The sequence below is a fragment of the Diabrotica virgifera genome, chromosome 2 (assembly GCF_917563875.1).
Source record: "Diabrotica virgifera virgifera chromosome 2, PGI_DIABVI_V3a".
Lineage (NCBI taxonomy): Eukaryota > Metazoa > Arthropoda > Insecta > Coleoptera > Chrysomelidae > Diabrotica > Diabrotica virgifera.
Genome location: NC_065444.1, coordinates 17,810,512 through 17,830,656, shown reverse-complemented (window position 1 = coordinate 17,830,656; position 20,145 = coordinate 17,810,512).

Genomic DNA, 20,145 nt, shown 5'->3' with positions numbered 1-20,145 from the left:
TAAAAACAATTAAATTAATTCACGAAACATATTTTAATAATACAGATGCGGCTGTTTTTCTTTCTATTTATATTTTGGATACAGTACATGTTACACTTTTTTCTGAGATTTCTATTAAATCCTTTTTCACAAAGATTAAAAAAGTAAAACAGTACTCACCAGTCGAACAGCCAAATCGACCAAAGACGAACTTGTGGATTATAAAGACAGACAAGATCACCTACTTCAAAGTTTTCATTCTTGCATCGAGAATCATATCCATCTTTCATTCTGTCATTGGCTTTCTGAATGTGTTGTTGGGCATCTTCGCACGGTGGACGTATATTCGCTTGCAACATGTTCTTCGGAAGGTCTGCAGCCAAACACTAGCTGATCGGTAAGCCATTAGATATAAAAATGAATATTATGTTAATACCGATCTCGTTGATGTTTGTATGCAAGTGTAGACATGTGTTTGCCCATTGTTCTGTTTATCCTCTCGACCACTCCATCTGATTAAGGATTCAGGGTTGTCGTTCTGGTCTTATTGACACCAATCAATTTACATTGGAAGAGGGTTGATTCAAAGTTTCACCCTCGATCTGAGTGGATCTCCAAGGGAACAACAAATCGGCTGAAGCATTAACAACAAATCGGCTGAAGCATTCTTTAACAAGTATCTCTGTAACTGTAGCAGCTTCTTGATTTGGTATCGCATAGGTCTCGGTTCTTCTTCTTCTTGTAGTGCCTATCCGTTTCGGATGTTGGCGACCATCATGGCAATCTGTACTTTGCACATTGCTGCTCTGAAAAGATTTGTAGTGGTTGTGTTGAACCACGTACGTAGATTTTTCAGCAACGAAATCCTTCGCCTTCCTGGTCCTCGCTTTCCCTCTACTTTTCCCTGTAAGACAAGTTGCAGCAGTCCATATCTTTCACTGTTCCTCATTATGTGAGCGAGGTATTCTATTTTGGCGGTTTTTTTTCTATTTTGATTAACAGCTGTTTTTTTTTGCATTCTCAGCAAAACACTCTCATTAGTAATGTGGTCGGTATAAGATATCTTCAGGATTCGACGATAAAGCCACATCTCAAAAGCCTCAATTTTCTTGCAGGTGGCGTCTGTGAGAGTCCACGACTCAACTCCGTACAATAGTATAGGAAAGATATAACATCGTAGTAATCTGACTTTTATGGTTATCGACAAATCATGATATTTGAACACCTTTGACATTTTTTGAAATGCAGATCTTGCTTTCTCTATCCTACATTTGATTTCTATAGAATGGTCCCAATTTTCATTGACGTTCGTACCAAGGTAGGTATATGTTTTTACTCTAGGTCTCGGTCCATTTCGTAAAATAATCGATGGCTACCAGGATATATTTATTTTCATCATCCGTTTCTGGGAATGGACCTGCAATGCCGATTGCTGCTCCCTACATAGTACTACTGCCATTGTTCTATTTGATGGATGCGTCGTTTTTACCAACTGGACCAATACTGGTTCAACTGATTTCACATTTCCGGCACCATTTTCTTACATCAACTTTACTGTTCGCCCAATAGAACCGATCTTGAACATTTGCTGTCCAATTCGCAAGACAAATCTTTTTGTTCACAAATAAATCATTCTTTATTGACGAGGCCGCGAGAATGCAGATGATTTTTTCTCAATTCTTCGAGGCATCGGGAAAGTTTCTTTGCGTTAAGTGCCTCCTTTTATGGTAGATATCCCGATATCAGTCAAGATTTTTTGCTCGGAAAGATCTTTGGTCGGTCTCTGGTGTAACTTTTGTTCAAATAATGGGTCCCGAACGGTGCGTTTCCAGAAACTGCTATATTGTTTTTATTAGATTAATATCATTTTTTTGGCGTTGGCCGGTGTCTCTCAAGGGTGGTAATTGGATTATAAATTTTCTTTTAATATTATCTGGAGAATTGGTAATATAGTAAAAATAAAGGGTAATAGTTTTATTAAATGGTCACACTTCGGAAAAGGAGAATAAATATTGCAAATACCTCTTGGAAATATCGAAGACACAGAATTGACGGAAAAGAAAAAATATAAAACACGTTACTTTAGGGGAAATCTTTAGGAGGATATAATACCTTTGATAATTCTTCAAAGAGTTAACCGATGCGTTCTCCTCACTTTTTGTATCTCAGATGCAATCGTTTATTTACACTGTGTTAAACCTTTTTCTGAGATCTTCATTAGACTTTCTCTGCCCAATATTGTTTTCTGCAAAGATTAGTCCACATATTTAACATAAGAGCAAAAGAATTAAATATGAAAATTTCATCTCAGAAAACCAAAACCATAGTAATCAGTAATGAACCAATCACATGCAAAATAGAAATTGATGGTATCAGTATTGAACAAGTTATGGAAGTAAAATACCTTGGAATTACATTGTCAAGTTACGGAGAACTAGACAAAGAAGTGAGAAATCAAGTACAAAAAGTAAATAAATTGGCAGGATGCTTTAATAACACTATTTGGCGAAACCGACATATTAACATTGAGATGAACTCAAGAGTTTATAAAGCCAGTGTAAGACCAATAATGACATATGCATCAGAAACAAGACCTGATACAGCCACAAACAAAGACTACTGGAAACGGCAGAGATGAGATCAAAAGAGATCGAAAGAGGAGCGAAGATATTAGAAGACAATATAACGTACAGTGTATAAACGAATGGACAGTAAATAGAAAAAAAGAATGGAACAACCACATAAGCAGAATGGGGGAGACACGTGTGGTCAAAATAGCAGGAGATAAATCACCAATCGGTAGAGGAAGTATCGGCCAACCGCGCAAAAGATGGAGTGACAACTTTCCATAGAGCTATCAATCCACCAATGAACAAGAAGAATTGCTTATAAAGAGGAAAGAAGAAGAAGAATATTGTTTTCATATAATATAATAATGTCATATGTTCACCAGTCGAAAACCCATATTCTATTTCTGAATTTCTGGAACTCAAGTTGAATGTTTATAATTCTCGGGACGGCATTTGGTATCATGTATATTAGATGTAACGAATGCTTACTAATATTCACATAAATAATCCTGCGCGGTCTTCAAAATCTATGAAACTATCATAATCATCAGAGACATCACAACTCATTATAAGCCAAAGTCTTATTCATGACAATCCTCTATTCACCTTTATCTCTGGAAACTCTTCTCCATGTTCTAATGATCCCCTAGGTCTCGATCTTCTTGTGGTTCGTTATCCAATCGGCCTTCTTCAGTAAGAAAACTTTTCTGGATTTTGCGTCTTCCTCTCGCCTGATTGCATGAACTATCCATATAAATATTGAAATAATTGAGTCGTTAGAAAGGCGATTTAGCCCAGAGAAATAATATTTTTCTCGTGACACATCCCCCTCCAGGCCGAAACTAAATTTTTTCAGTAGTATGGACATTTATATTAATATCCTTTATTTTTCCTGCAGCCGATTTTGATGATATACATACATACTTATAAACAAATGAAGATAAAAAACGGTAAATTTTCGCTTTTTTCGTCTACTACCAAAAAGTTAAGCATTTTAAACAAATTTGAGAGTGAGAAAAATGAGAGCTCATAAACTGTCTAAAAAATTTCAATATGGCGTTCGCTGAATATGTCTATCCTTATTGGTTGCTTAGAAAATTGCAACATAAATCATACATTTTGAGTTTTTATAAATATTCATAACTTATGTAAAAATTAACTTAGAACCTTCTTATTACACGAATTGCTGAGACTTCTGGTGCTTAAATTATATTTTAAATTTCAAAGCAATTAGTCAAATAGTTTGAAAGTTATTTAATTCGTTTATTCCAAATTCATTTTTTTGCAACACTATTAGTCAGAAAATTATGATGTGAATGTAAGACTTTTTACACTTTATGGAAGAAGAATATTTATACTCTTGACATAATAAAAAAAATGACAAAAAGTAATTTTAAACAGTGTAAAATTATTTTGCAAAAACACGTCGATTTTTTGCTTACTTATAAACAATTAGAATAACTTTTTAACCGTTACCCGTAGAAAATTTTTTTTCATATTTGGAAAGACTTAATTTTTATACACATCTAGAAAGAAAAACAATTGTCCTAGGACAATTAGGGACGAAGTTAGCCCCCCTTTTTTGAATTCACATGTTTTTGCAAAATAATTTTGCAATATTTAGAATTATTCTTTGTCATTTTTTTAAATTAAATTAATAGTATAAATCTTCTTCTTTCATAAACTATCCCAAGAATTAGTGTAACTTCATCATTTTCTGACTTATAGCGTTGCAAATAGATTAATTTGGGAAAAACAAATTAAATTCCTTTTAAACTATTTGACCCATTGCTTTGAAATTTAGGGTATGATTTAAGCACCAGAAGTCTCAGCATTCCGTGTAATAAGAACGTTCTAAGTTAATTTTTACATAAGTTATGAATATTTATGAAAACTCAAAATTTATGAATTATTTTGCAATTTTCTAAGCAACCAATAAGGATAGACATATTCAGCGAACGCCATTTTGAAGTTTTTTATACGATTTATGAATTTCTCACTCTCAAATTTGTTTAAAATACTTAACTTTTTGGTTATAGACGAAAAAATCGAAAATTTACCGTTATTTAATCTTCATTTGTTTATAACTGTGTATATCATCAAAATTGGTTGTAGGAAACATATAGGTTATTAATATAGATGTCCATACTACTCAAAAAATTTATTTTCGGCCTGAAGGGGGTTGTGTCACCAACAGGATATTTTTTCCTTATTTCTCTGAACTAATTAAGAGACTTTACAAATGAGATATCCCGTGACTGCGGTTTGTTTTTAAAAAATCAACGATTACAAAATCACGCAAAAACTAGTGACGTAATGTAAAACACAAAATATATAGCAATTGACGGGTATTCAAGCATTAAAATTGACGTGTTTTAATATATTTATTAAAGTCCTACGTTTCTTAAATATTGAATTTATTCCATACTTTTGCATCATACCGTATATACCGATAAACTCGATCCGTAGAAAAGAAGACCTTCTCCGGAGATGCCGCAGAAATGTACATCGACCCCTGAATCGTCCATTGCCCAATAATACATAAAATACATTATGCCCACTCCCTTTTTTATTTTATTTTCTCTGCGACAACAAACAGAGAAGAACTTGATTTCGTTTTCTGCTGCTCGAAAACGAAAACGAGTCAATGCCTTTTCCGTATTTTTATGACTCAACCAGCTGGGTTAGTGCTATGCGAATGCCCGAAGATAGCTTTGCTCCGAGAATGGCATTACTGATAAGAAAAGAAAATAAACCATATAAAATTTTTAAATATTTAAAAAGCTGTTAATCTGGGAATCTAAAAAAATATACAGTGTGAAAAACAAAACAGGTAAAACAGTACAAAAAATAGGTACAGAAAATGTAAAATTTTGTAAGAATACAATGAAGAATAAAAGTTATACCAAAATGCAGTTATCAGTTACACGATATAATACACGTTATACTTTAAATTCAAATTTCTGTAACAAATTTATCCAAGTAAATACTGAGTATTTTCCCAAGAAATCCCGGGTAGAATGCATTCAAAAAGTGGTTTTACCGAAAATTTGTGCCCCGCCAACCCCTGCTAGGCATTGGAATTATAATTTGAAGAAGTTAGTATCAACACTGAGATTCTAGCGAGGTTTGGACACCGCTTTTATTGCTTTAAAAACTCTCGCGTATTTGTGTCAGTCATTATTCATTTAGAATTCAGCGTATCTGGACGCTTTTATTAGTTTTAGAATTACAACTTTCTCTCGTATTTATGAAAAAAATAATTAGATATCCATAGGTTTGAATTCAATTGATATAGTGGAGTCACTGAAGGTTTTTACCTCCGATTTCGTTGAACCTTCATCGATGTACATTAAAATTGGTGAGTAGTTAGAAGAAACTTCAAGGAACAAAGGTGACATGATGCCAACTTGCGCTTTAATCCTGGGGGTGGATGCTAGTGATGTTGAAAAAGTAACTATTCGTTACAAAGTACTCGTTACTTAGGAATACCGAAAGTAACGATTACTATGCACAGAGGCAAATCGTTACTTTGATTACTCTGATTACTTCGTACCAATCGTATCAGAATGAGTAACGACTATTGTATCTACTTTGATTACTTCGTACCAATCGTATTAGAGCGAGTAACGACTATTGTATCTACTTTGATTACTCTGATTACTTCGTTACTTTGTACCAATCGTATCACAGTGAGTAACGACTATTGTACCTACTTTGATTACTCTGATTACTTCGTAGCAATCGTATCGGAGCTAGTATCGACTATTGTATCTACAACCAGTACACTTGATTACTTTCTATAAAAAAATACCAATCGTATCCCAGCGAGTAACGGACGGGACCGGTATTTTACGAGTGTTGTCGAATATCGTTATCGTATGAAGCGTTTTAAGGGTGTGACGGAGTACCTATACTTACAAAATACCTACCTACTGATAAATACGATACTCGATATGATTACCGGTACTCAAATACAAAAGTAACAAAAGTAAATCATAGTAATCAAAGTAACGAATACTGTAAATGATTACTTGTTACATCGGAATACCTATACAAAATACCAACCTACTGAGAAATACGATTTTCGATATGATTACCGGTACTCAAATACAAAAGTAATCATAGGAATCAAAGTAACGAATACTGTAAATGATTACTTGTTATATCGGAATACCTATACAAAATACCTATCTACCGAGAAATATGATTTTCGATATTATTACCGGTACTCAAATACAAAAGTAATCAAAGTAATCGAAGTAACGAATACTGTAAATGATTACTTTATACAGAAGTAACGATTTGTAACGATTACTCGAAAGTAACTATAATCAACATCACTAGTGGATGCCACTCCTTCTCGTGGGTGAATTTTTTTTACTTAAAATAATACCAGAAATCGAGAGAGGGGCAACTTCTAAGCAAAATGTGGTATATATAATTATTAACATAAATCAATACTTTTTGAGTTATTAAATATCAAAGATTTTATTTTTTCTTAAAAAAATGCATGTTTTAAAGCTCTTTTTCACGTATTACTCAAAAATTATAAGCTTATGTAAAAAAGATATTATTACCAAAATTAAACATAATAAAAAATTTAATACACTCCCCACTTAAAGAACTAAACTAATGTTATTTCAAAGTGAGTTATGGGTAATTGAATGTATATTTTTTTCGACGAGTACCCAAATCTAATTATTCAAGCTTACATAACGGGAAAACAATCCATTTTATAGAATATACTTGTTAAGCACTTGTCAAAGTACTTCGGAATACCTATCAAATGAGCTCCAGCAGAAGTTAATATCATCAAAATTAAGCAGGTTATGATGAAAATAAGAGAACCCTTTCGATTTTTTTAGGAAAAAGTGAAAAATAAAACAGACGCCATTTCCACAAAAATTAAAATTTGTAGTAATCTTCACAAGAATTTCTTTAGGTTAACATAGTTAATGATTTTAACAATTTTGACCGGTTGAGAATGCGTATTTAAAAAAAAAAAGATATAAATAAAAGATAAAAGATAAAAGATATATGAAAAGTACGATAATTTTAAAAAATCAGAATTTTTTAAAATTATCGTACTTTTCATTTTCTTTTGATAATAACTCCAAAAATACTCAATATATGTAAAAAATGATATATAACTAAATTTTAGTTCTTTCTGTGCCAAGTATTAACGTAGATTAAAAAATAACCGAGATAGAAACGTTTAAAATTTCAATTTTGCTGTGAGAACCATGTAACCGGTGCTATTTAACATTTTATTTTTAAAAAAGTAAAAGGATTAAAAGACTAATTTTGACGTTTTTTAATAGCTCTTGAAATCAAATTTTAACTAGTTTTTAGGTGAACCTGATATCTTATAAACTAACGGAGTTATTTACAAAAAACAATAACATTTTTTGGAAAAATTTTTAAAATATACATTTTGAAACATTTTTGGTACATACATTTTAATGCTATCAACTTGTTCAAGGGCTTATTTGATAGATAATTCTATGAACTTTGACAAATGTTTAATAAGTTTATGTTATAAAATGCATAATTTTCCCGGTATTTAAGCTTGAATACTTAGATTTGGGTACTCGACGAAAGAAATATACATTCAATTACCTATAACTCACTTTTAGTTAACATTGAAAGGTTTTTCTAGTAAGGAGTTTATTTGATTTTTTATTAGCCTCAATTTTGATAATAATACCTTTTTTGTAAAAACTTATAGTTTTTGAGTTATTTATGAAAAATCGGTTAAAAACATGCATTTTTCTCACGAAAAATTAAAATATTTGATCTTTAATAACTCAAAAAGTTTTGATTTATTTTAATAACTTTATATAACAAATTTTTCTTATAATTTGTCCCTCTATCGAATTGTGGGGTTATTTTTAATAAAATAATTTTCATCTCCGATGAGGGGTGGCATCCACCCCCAGGATAAAAGCGCAAGTTGACACCATGTCACCTTTGTTCCTTAAGATATCCTCTAACCACTCACTAATTTTCAAGCAAATTGATGTAGATTCAACGAAACCGGAGGTAATAGCTCATATCCACCTTCAGTGACTGCACTAATAGTTATTGTGTGTCTCGTTTATAGTTTAAAAGCTGCACGTTATGCAAACGCTATTTATTAATTAAGTTTATTAGTACCTACTAAAGAAAACATTTTTAGTTCATCACATAGTTAATGACTTTTAAACTATAAAAGTGCTATTTTTGTTTTGTTTCTCTAGTATGAATTGAACAGTGAATTCGGCGGTTGAAATATAAAACTACGAAATAACTTTGATCAGATAATAGTAATAGTCTAAGAGCTAGTGAACCTTTTGACTAACGGTCGTCCTGTAAGGCTAAAAATTTGTAGAGTGATAATTCATAGCACACCAAAGCTAAAAACCATGACCTGGCAGGCCTCAGCGGTGCACGTGTATCTACCAGGTGAATCGAAAAGTGCAAATTTAGGGGGTAAAATAAACTTTCTCCTGTAAGGTTTAAATTTAAGTATGTGTTTGAGTAAGTCATTTAGAAGAAATGTGTACAATGACAGGCGATTCTGAAGAGCATAAGACCTTGCCAGGCGAGGGGAAAGATTAGGGGTTTTTATTAAAATTATTCTTTTTGCATCGAACAAATTTTTTTTAGGCTTTTTGAATCATTCCAAACAGAAAAGGTCCTTAGTTATTTTTCTCTTAAGTTAATAGTTTTTGTTATATAAGCGATTGAAAATTTTGAAAATTGCGAAATCGGCCATTTTTAACCCAAATCGGACATTTATCTAAAAATTTCAATATTGGCAAGGTACGCAGATATTCCTTAAACATTGATTGATGAAATCCCGAAGAGTTTTTTGCAATAAAATAACGAAAACCGCTTTGTTTTTTTAATTGCTAATCAAGCGGGCGCTACACTGTAGTATAATTGAGGACGTTTGAGCTTGCATAAATTCATTATCTCGAGAATGGGCAAATTTGAAGAGAAATCCTCAGACAAGTCTATTTTTATTTTTGAATTAGGACTTTTTGGTATATATATAATACTAGTGACGTCATCCATCTGGGCGTGATGACGTAATCGATTATTTTTTTAAATAAGAGTAGGTGTTGTGTGATAGCTCATTTGAAAGGTTATTTAATTCTCTATTCAGTAATATAAACATTAACATAATTATTTATACAGGGTGTACAAAAAAAAATTTTTCTTCTATTTGTCAAATTTAATCAAAGTTAATTTAATAAAAAAAAATTTTTTGTACACCCTGTATAAATAATTATGTTATTGTTTATATTAGTGAATAGAGAATTAAATAACCTTTCAAATGAGCTATCACACAACCCCTACTCTCATTTAAAAAAATCATCGATTACGTCATCACGCTCAGATGGATGACGTCAGTAATATTATATATATGCCAAAAAGTCCTAATTTAAAAATAAAAATCGACCTGTCTGAAGATTGCTCTTGAAATTTGCCAATTCTCGAGATAATGAATTTATGCCAACTCAAACGTCCTCACTTATACTACAGTGAAGCGTCCGCTTGATTAGCAATTAAAAAACAAAGGGGTTTCCGATATTGTATTGCAAAAAACTCTTTGGGATTTCATCAATCAATGTTTAAAGAATATCTACCTACCTTGGCAACTTTGAGATTTTTAGATAAATATCCGATTTGGGGTTAAAAATGGTCGATTTCGCAATTTTCAAAATTTTCAATCGCTTATATAACAAAAACTATTAACTTAAGAGAAAAATCACCAAAGACCTTTTCTGTTTGGAATGATTCAAAAAACTTAAAAAAAATTTGTTCGATGCAAAAAAAATAAATTTAGGAAAAACTCCTAATCTTTCCCCTCGCCTGGCAAGGTCTTATGCTCTTCAGAATCGCCTGTCATTTTACACATTTCTTTTAAATGACTTACTCAAACACATACTTAAATTTAAACCTTACAGGAGAAAGTTTATTTTACCCCCTAAATTTGCACTTTTCGATTCACCTGGTAGATACACGTGCACCGCTGAGGCCTGCCAGGTCATGGTTTTTAGCTTTGGTGTGCTATGAATTATCACTCTACAAATTTCTAGCCTTACAGGACGACCGTTAGTCAAAAGGTTCACTAGCTCTTAGACTATAACAAAGTGTAACGTTGTCTTTGCGTTTGTTGCTCCAGGCACAGAATAAATAACCGCACAGAAGCGAAACTCCTGCCGAAAACGGTAACATAATTGTCATGCTCATGTGTCAACGTAACTGGTGCAACCTCACTTTTGCGACTGACGTGACAGTTGTTTATAGTTAAATTTTATATTTATATAATATGTTTTATTTTATACAGGGTGTTAGTAAATAAGTATGAAAAATTTTAAGGACTAATTCTACATGCAAAATTAATGCCGGTTTGCTTTATAAATATATGTCCGCAAATGCTTAGTTTCCGAGATACGGGGTATTGAAATTTTTATTTCAAACCGCCAATTTATTTATTGCTCTAAGACCAGTTGGGCTATGAAAATGACATTTAGTGAGTTTTAGGAGGTAGTTATTATGCAGTTTTTGACATACAACTAAGTATTTTCTATTCATCATTGGCGCGCCTACGGGTAATGGTCTGAATTTTTTTAAAGAAAAAATTAGTACGCCACTGAGATATTTCGAATTAAAAATTATTTTTAAATTCCACGTCTAATTTATGATTAAAAACCTTTCTTGCCTTTTTTGCATATGGTGCACCGTTTTTATGCAGAAAAATAAAACGTCTTGACGCGTATTTTTCATTTTTTGAATACATTATCAAGAAATATCCAATAATAATACTAAACTGGAACAATAACAGAAAATATTACTAATAAGATTTTAACTAGGTGCAGAGCTACAACAAATGTTAAAAAAGACCTCCTTTAGAGGTTATAGAAGAATTTTATATTCATCATTGGTGCGCATACGGGTAATGGTCTGAATTTTTTTAAGAGAAAAATAGTACGCCACTGATATATGTCAAATTAAAAATCATTTTTGAATTGCTGGTCCAATTTACGACAAAAAATCTTTCTTAACTTTTTTTCATATGCGGCGCCGTTTTTATGTAAAAAAATAAAACATCTTAACGTGTACAAAGTATTTGAACTAAGTTTCTATGCATATGGAAACTACCTCAAATACTTCGTAAGTGTTAAGATGTTTTATTTTTTTTTGTATAAAAACGGCGCCTCGTATGAAAAAAAGGTAAGAAAGATTTTTTGTCGTAAATTGAACGAGGAATTCAAAAATAATTTTTAGTTTGACATATCTCAGTGGCGTACTATTTTTTTCTTCAAAAAATTCAGACCATTACCCGCACGCGCGCCAATGATGAATATAAAATTCTTCTGTTACCTGTAAAGGAGATCATTTTAAACATTTTTTGCAGCTTTGCACCTAGTTGAAATCTTATTAGTAATATTTTCTGTTATTGTTGTAGTTTAGTATTATTATATTGGATAGTTCTTGATGATGTATTAAGAAATGAAAAATACGCGCCAAGATGTTTTATTTTTCTGCATAGAAACGGTGCATTATATGAAAAAATGGCAAGAAAAGTTTTTTATGAAAAATTAAACGTGGAATTTAAAAATAATTTTTAGTTTGAAATATCCCAGTGTCGTACTATTTTTTCTTTAAAAAAAAATCAGACTATTACCCGTATGCGCGCAAATGATGAATACAAAATTCTTAAATGTATGTCAAAAAATGCGCAATAGCTACCTCCTAAAACACACCAAATTTTATTTTCATACCTCAACTGGTTTTAGAGCAATAAATAAATTGGCAGTTTGAAATAAAAATTTCAACACCCCGTATCTCGCAAACGAAGCATTTGCGGACATATGTTTATAGAGCAAACCGGCATTATTTTTTCATGTAGAATTAGCCCTTAAAATTTTTCATACTTATTTACTAACACCCTGTATTTTATTGTTCAATTTTATATTTCATATTTAATTAATAACTACTTGTCAAAAATATTACCTAATTTGGAATCGTCTATTCCTTAGAACATCAGATTCTGTAACTGGTGCACAAGGTCAAATATTTCGGTCCCAACAAAATCAATGGAAACGACAGTCAGATTCGCTTCTGTGTGGTTATTTATTCTGTGCTCCAGGTAACAAAATCAGTCGAAGAGAAAAGGTTCGCTTTTTAAGGTGAAACAGTAGCGATCAACAGGTAGTGAAAACGCATTCCAAGATTGCGGCTGTAATTTGGAATATTTTTTTGAGATATTCGGCACACTTATTCGTAATATAATAAAGAATGGCGGTACAGAGCCCAATTTGAAAAATATATTAATATGTGGAAATTACTCTGTAATTAAATACAATAATAAAAAAACGAGCCTGTACCGCCATTAAGAAGAACAAAAAAATACACTTTCTTCAAATAAACTTTTTTATCCGATGCCTTTGTGTCATTTTGGAACTACTAACGAAATAAAAAATTTTAGTAGTTCCAAAATGACACAAAATCTAGGCATCGGATAAAAAAGTTTATTTGAAGAAAGTGAATTTTTTTGTTCTTCTTAATGGCGGTACAGGCTCGTTTTATTAATATTGTATTTAATTACAGAGTAATTTCCACATATTAATATATTTTTCAAATTGGGCTCTGTACCGCCATTCTTTATTATATTACGAATACGTGTGCCAAATATCTCGAAAAAATATTCAAAATTACAGCCGCAATCTTGTAACGCGTTTTTGCTACCTGTTGATCGCTACTGTTTCCTCTTAAGACATTTTTATTTAGAATCAAAACATACAGAAGATAAGATAATTCGCCTTAATTACTCGGTAATTTCATTAATAAAATTTATTTATAATCTACGTATCGAGCTTTCGGTTCGGGTCGATGTGACGATATTTTTTACATAAATGAATGATATTGACGATCGCCTGGATTAGGAATTACTTTTCTTAATATGAAATGGACATATAAGGAGGGGAAATCTCGCTCAGCTCGCAAGAAGAAAAGACATGTAGGGAAATACGATCACCGCTCGTATAAGGATAGGTAAAAGGAAAACCCGTCGGATTCGTTCAGCTCACCAAAACGACGGCGGAAAATGGTCGGGATAACTCACCTCTTATACCTCGTTGTTGTTTATTATTCTTCGATCAAGCTCCAAGAATAATCAATTAGGCTTTTCGTTCCGACTTTTATATCGTCCAAGACGGTACAAAAACACGTTTTACTTCATTCATGGGCGTACTATAGACGATAAAGTTATATTATCGGCACAAAAGTTAGTCATTAAATTGCATATTTGTTAATGATTGTGTTCTTTTTTTGCACGTTAGTGGATGGTCCTTAAAATTGTAATTTATTTCATTGTTTATTACGCTATAAGTGGTAGTAAGATCGCCATTCCAATTTATTGGTCACATTTCTCCTTCTTTCATTCCTTTATACACATTGGTTAATCTTAGTTACCCTACCTAAAAATCCCGGGTAGAATGCATTCAAAAGGTGGTCTTAATTTGAAGCAGTTAGAACCAAAGGAACTACAAAGTTAAAGGGGTTTATTGTTTCGTACAATTAATGGATCCCCAAATATGAAAATACCGCGGACTGCTACCATTTTTAAGGAGTGCGTTTTTGAAAAAGGGGTAAATTCTAGTCACTTTTCGTACATGTACATCTACGGAACATTTTATTAAAATTTACTTTCCTATCGAAATATCCCCTTCCAAAGTCAAAAATAATTTTGACAAAAATGTATTCAAAAATGAACAAAAAAAATACAAGAAAAAACGCGATTTTTATTGTTTATCCCTTTAACTTTTTTTCACAGGAGCATAGGTATAGGCATTGGTTCGCAGAAAAAACTATTATTCTTCCTCTTCAAAATCACGTTTAGTAGAAGTTTTTTTTTCCAAAAAAAAGGGACAAATCGCCTAAAAATGGCGTCATTGTCGAAATTTGAAACATCTCATACTATGAATTCTAAAGACGTCCACCAAACGTTACATTGAAAAGGAAAGATGTAAGTATTTCCTCTGTGAAGTAATGACTGTGGCTATACCGCTGTGGAAAAAAATTTAGGGACAAAAAGGAAAAATCTCGTTTTTTCGTGTTTATTCTTTGCTTTGTTTTTTGAATATATTTTTGCTGAACAATTATTTTGATTTCGAAGGTGCTAGTGCAATAGAATATTTAATTTGGAATATCTTTCCTGAGATGTTTATGTACGAAAATGGTATAATTCTCCCCTTACTAAAAATGCATCTCTTTAAACGGTAGTACTCCGCAATTTTTTCATATCTACCGGTTCATTGACCCTATGAAACAACTTAACAACTTCCTTAACTGTGGAATTCCTCTTACCCCTCATTTTTTGACATAATCAATAGCCTATTACTAAACATTGATATTTAATGCCTTGTAATATATTTTTAGTACTTTATATGTTAATTTGGGGTGGTAGTAAAAAATTTTATTGGTAAATAAATCGTTAAGATTACACATGTAGTCGTTGATAGGCCGGTTTGCTCAACAAATGCACTTGACGAAACACGAGAACCTACTCAGGACCAGATACGTTTATCTCGCAAATTTGTGCATGCGGGAAATAACTCAGCCTGTCTCCGAGTGCCTTTTGATGCTCGCTCACACGCATTCTTAAAAGTGAATGACAATATGGGTTTATAAGGACCCAAATATGGGTATGTCGAGAGTTCTGCGTTAACAAACAAAAAAATATTTTCGCTACTCGTGTACATCTTGATATCTCTCAATATCAAAGATATTTTCAGATTTTATTCTATTGTTTTAACAGTTTTTGTAAAAATTACTCTTTATTTATCAAAATAATCTCCTTTAGCAGCGATACAATATTCCAACGCTTTTTTAATTTTTCAAAGCTGCCATCGCCGACTACATCGTCGTAATCAGCGATGGCAGCTACGAATATCTCTTACAGCAAAGTATTTTGTTAGATCGGAAAAAGTAATAATCACTAGGGGCCGGATCTGGACAATAGGATGGCTGCGGAAGCAATACATGCCCAATTCGTGCTTTTTGTTATCGTGTTCATCGACTTGTGACACGGTGCATTATCTTGATGAAATAACAATTTTTTCTCAATAAATGAGACCTTTTCTTTGCGATTTCTGACTTCAAACGCTCCCATAAAGAATACAGTTGTCGTTTTTATTCCGGAGTAAAATTATGGATTTGGTCGCCTTGAAATGCTTTCTCTAGGTGCTGTATATCTAGTAAAAACTTCAAGCTATTCTTATTAAACATGTCCAAAGGGCTTCGAGATTCATCATTTCGTTCTATTTTTTTAATCTGGTGTGCTCATTGTCTGCATCTTGTTGAGTTTGAACCTTTTGGGCATGGCGACTGGATGATGGTCAGAATTAATATCATAATCTGTGATGACTTTGGCGCTGATTACCACGTTTCTTAATATTCTTTTGATCATCATTTAATCTATCTGGTTTCTAACTGAATAGTCTTTAAAGTACCAGGTGTTCATTATTTGTCTTCTTATCAGATATGAATAAGACTAGAGCAACGAACGTTTTTATAATTGTAATAATTGTATAATTGTGTAATCCCACTGTTAGTAGACCTTTTAACTTCTTTTTGACTTTTGCCTTGTAGTATATTATAATAATGGGGATGTAGTTTTTTGTTAGGTGAATTTCATAGCACGCTTTATATTTTGTAACTTTTTTTTTAGTTCGCCATCTGCTCTCTTAGAGTTTGAAGCAAATAAAATAATGTATTTATAAAGTTAACAATAATTACTCGACCAATAACGTCTATACAACCTTTTACGTATTATACCATTAAAGATTTTAAATATCTTAGGGTTGCAATTCGACGGTCATTTTTTTGGTACATCGTTAGCTTTCCCCGCTTTTAAAATTGCGCAAATTTTTGCTTTTTAATTGATGAGGAATATTCTTCATGTCAATACGTTCCTGGTTTACAACTGGTTTATTAACTATATTTATATTATATTACATTTATTTTCACTGGCCCATTAAAATGCTCTCAACCATTAAGAAATAAAGTATAGATATTAATTTTTTAAAAGATTTTGCAGTTGTACTACAATGGAACGACTTTCACATTTTATAAGTTTGTTTATCGTTTATTATTTTCGTATTTGATTTGATTGGTTATTGAAATATTGAACTATTTTTTGTTTCACATTTAAATACGGTTGTTGTATTAGCTTTAAAACCCCCCGAAACGATTATCGCTTAGCCGTTTCAACCTACAAGTTTGTTTTAAAAACTTTTAAAGGGAAATTATTGAAACTAAAAGTTTCCTTGAAAACTCATTAATCACAAATGCAATCACGGTATTCCCGTATCCCTTTCCTGTAGGAGCGAACTTGGAACTCTTTAATTTAAGAGTTGTACTTCTCGTTCTTCATTTACTTTCAATAAAGTCTGAGAATAGGGACAGCCTGAGCCTGAGGAAAAGTCGACGGAACCTAATTCTGTCTCGTATTATAAACTAATTTGCATCCAAAAATTGAAATTGTGAATTGTTGAGCTTTCATTATGAAAGAGATTGGAGGAGGATTGTCTCGCGATGATGACGCCACCTGACCCTACGGTTATTTATTCAAATTTATGCCTTAAGGAAACTTACTGAAAAAACCAGAATTAAAAACCCTGGGGATATTTCGAAAAAGTGGAGATAAAATCGAAAGATAAGTAGTTTAATAATTTGTTTATTTCTTGTCCTTAAGCAGTCAGTGTGAAAATTTTTATTTTAAATTCTAAAAATTTAATGATTTAGATTAACGGCCATTCGGGAATAGAAGGCAATGAAATAGTTGATAATTTTGCTAAATCAGCTTATATGATCGGAGAAAAAATAAACAAGAATTTAATTCCAGCTTCAGATGTTGATACTTTTAGCAGACAAAAACGTAAAAATAATTGGCAATTACATTACAGATAATGTAATACTGGCTCAAATTTTGCTCATTGTAACCCTAGGATATCCTCAAGAAGATGGTTTTACACAGAATATAATAGACATTTTATAAAGACCATTAATCGGGTGAGAGCAAAGCATGCTCTTACGCCATCTTGCATAGAATCGGCTTGTCAGATACTCCCAATTATTGTACTTGTGGCAAAATCGGAGATCTAACACATATCATATTAGAATGTCATTTACACATAAATAACATAAACGAACTTTATACGGAATTAATAGTTATTTATGATATAAGTGTTGAAAGTACACGTTCAAGGTACGCATGTGAAAGTTTGCAGAATGAGCGAAAGCGAGTTCTGCAATTCACCTGAGTGCCTTAAAAATGTAATTTTTAACACGCATATCATACAATATTTTTTTACAAACGTAATTACAGGACAATATCTACAAAAACTTTTACTTGAACTTGACCGACATTCCAATTTTATATTTTTTGACATTACATCAAAATTGCATTATACGGTCAATACGAACTGCAGTGCCTTAAAATTTTTTTAAAGCACTAGTGCCTTAAAGTAGCATTTTTAACGCTCATATGGAGTGCTAAAAATTGCATTTTTAACACGGTTGTAGAAAAAAAAATTGAAATGTTGTTTCCCCATAAACCCTAATTCCTTAATATTTACAAATGATATGAAAATTCTTCATCTCATTTATAAACATGTTAAATTATGTAAATACAAGTTGTAAATGTATTATGTACTAACTAGGCAAAATTTGTTAATATGGTTTAAAAAAGTTAAAAAGAAAAAAAATAATATATAAAAAAAGAACACATAATAAAATATTAATAACAAAAAAAATAAATAAATAAAAAAATAGAAACAAAAAAAAAGAAAAGAGAAGAAAAGGAAAGAAAAGAAAAATAACAAAATAAAAGAAGTAAAAAAATGTTTACCACAAATTAAAATATATAATAAAAAAACAGTAAAATAATTAAAAAGCAAAATAAAAAAGCAGCACAATGTACCTATGTATCTAAAAAATAAAATTGTAGTACTTATGTCATGAAATAAGAAATTTATGACTGTAAATCTGCAATCAGTCACAAACAAGTCTGGTTAATTGGCTTAGCCAAAGCAATTTTTCAAAAAAAATTCTACAAATGTTTCAGTCTTAACATTTTTTTCTGATATTCGTTTAGTATACAGATCGACAGAAATATCTAAACCCGCCAATGCCAGACCGATCAAGAACTTTGGTTACGCGACGTTGTCAGATCAATCTGGTTTCAAAGGTTTTTATGTTTTTTTTTTATTTTTTACCTGTTTCACAGTAAATCAGTATTTCTTCCTTATTAAATGACTAACCCAATTCTACTAGTTTGTTTTTAATTATATCTAGTATTAGTAATTCTGGGCATTTATCTTTTATTTTTCTCTAGATGACAGATTTAACTATTTGAAAGAGTGCCATCTACAAGCTAGGCCTAAAATTATTTTTCTACAACCGTGTTAAACATGCAATTTTTAGCACTCCATAGGAGCGTTAAAAATGCTACTTTAAAGCACTAGTGCTTTAAAATTTTTAAGGCACTGCAGTTAAAAGTAAATTGTCAAATTGTAAAACCTCAAAATATTTATATTTTATTTATTAACAATAGTATTAATAGTACAACTTGCGCAATTTGAAAAAGGTGGTTTAAAAGGTTTTTTAAAATTTAATTTAAACTGTATTATTGCATTTTTAACACGTTTGTAGAAAAAAAACTATTAAAATTCGTTAGAATACACAACAATAAAAGTAAGATGTTATTCCATAGTTGTTATGATTTACGTACTGACAGTATTATTGCATTTTTAACACGTTTGTAGAAACAAAACTATTAAAATTTGTTAGAATACACAACAATAAAAGTAAGATGTTATTCCATAGTTGTTATGATTTACGTACTGACAGTATAGGCAGTTTTGATGTAATGTCAAGAAAAATATAAAAATGGAATGTCAGTCAAGTTTAAGTAAAAGTTTTTGTAGATATTGTCCTATAATTGAGAATGAATAAATTTTAATTGTTGATATATATGATGTTTGTAGAAAAAATATTGTATGATATACGTGTTAAAAAGTACATTTTTAAGGCACTCATATGAATTGCAGAATTCGCTTCGGTCATTCTGCAAACTTTCACATGCTTGCCTTAAAATAATTGTACTTTTAACACTTATATCATAAATAACTATTATCTTTTCGTATACCTATGTATTACGAGCATATTAAAACTATTTATTATACAAAATTCCCTTTTATTATTTTTTATGTAAGGTTTCAAATATTGCGAATGCAGTGAAAAACTCTGCATCGTTTATCCTTTAATAGTTAATAAAATAAGGTTATACCCGGATTTCAGATTTCAGGGTTTTTATGAGGCACATTTTTGGCTATCTTAATAAAAATTTGTAGGCAGTAATACTAAATATGGGTAATAAAGACCGACAAAGAATTCAAATAGTTGATAGCACAGTCAATATAAGCGAGCGGTTTGCCCCATAAGCAGAGTATAAATCTACTATTTTTTTTTGCACTTCTGCTACACCAAATTTTTTCAAGTGCACCGAAAATTGCTATGTATTGACAAGTAGCTA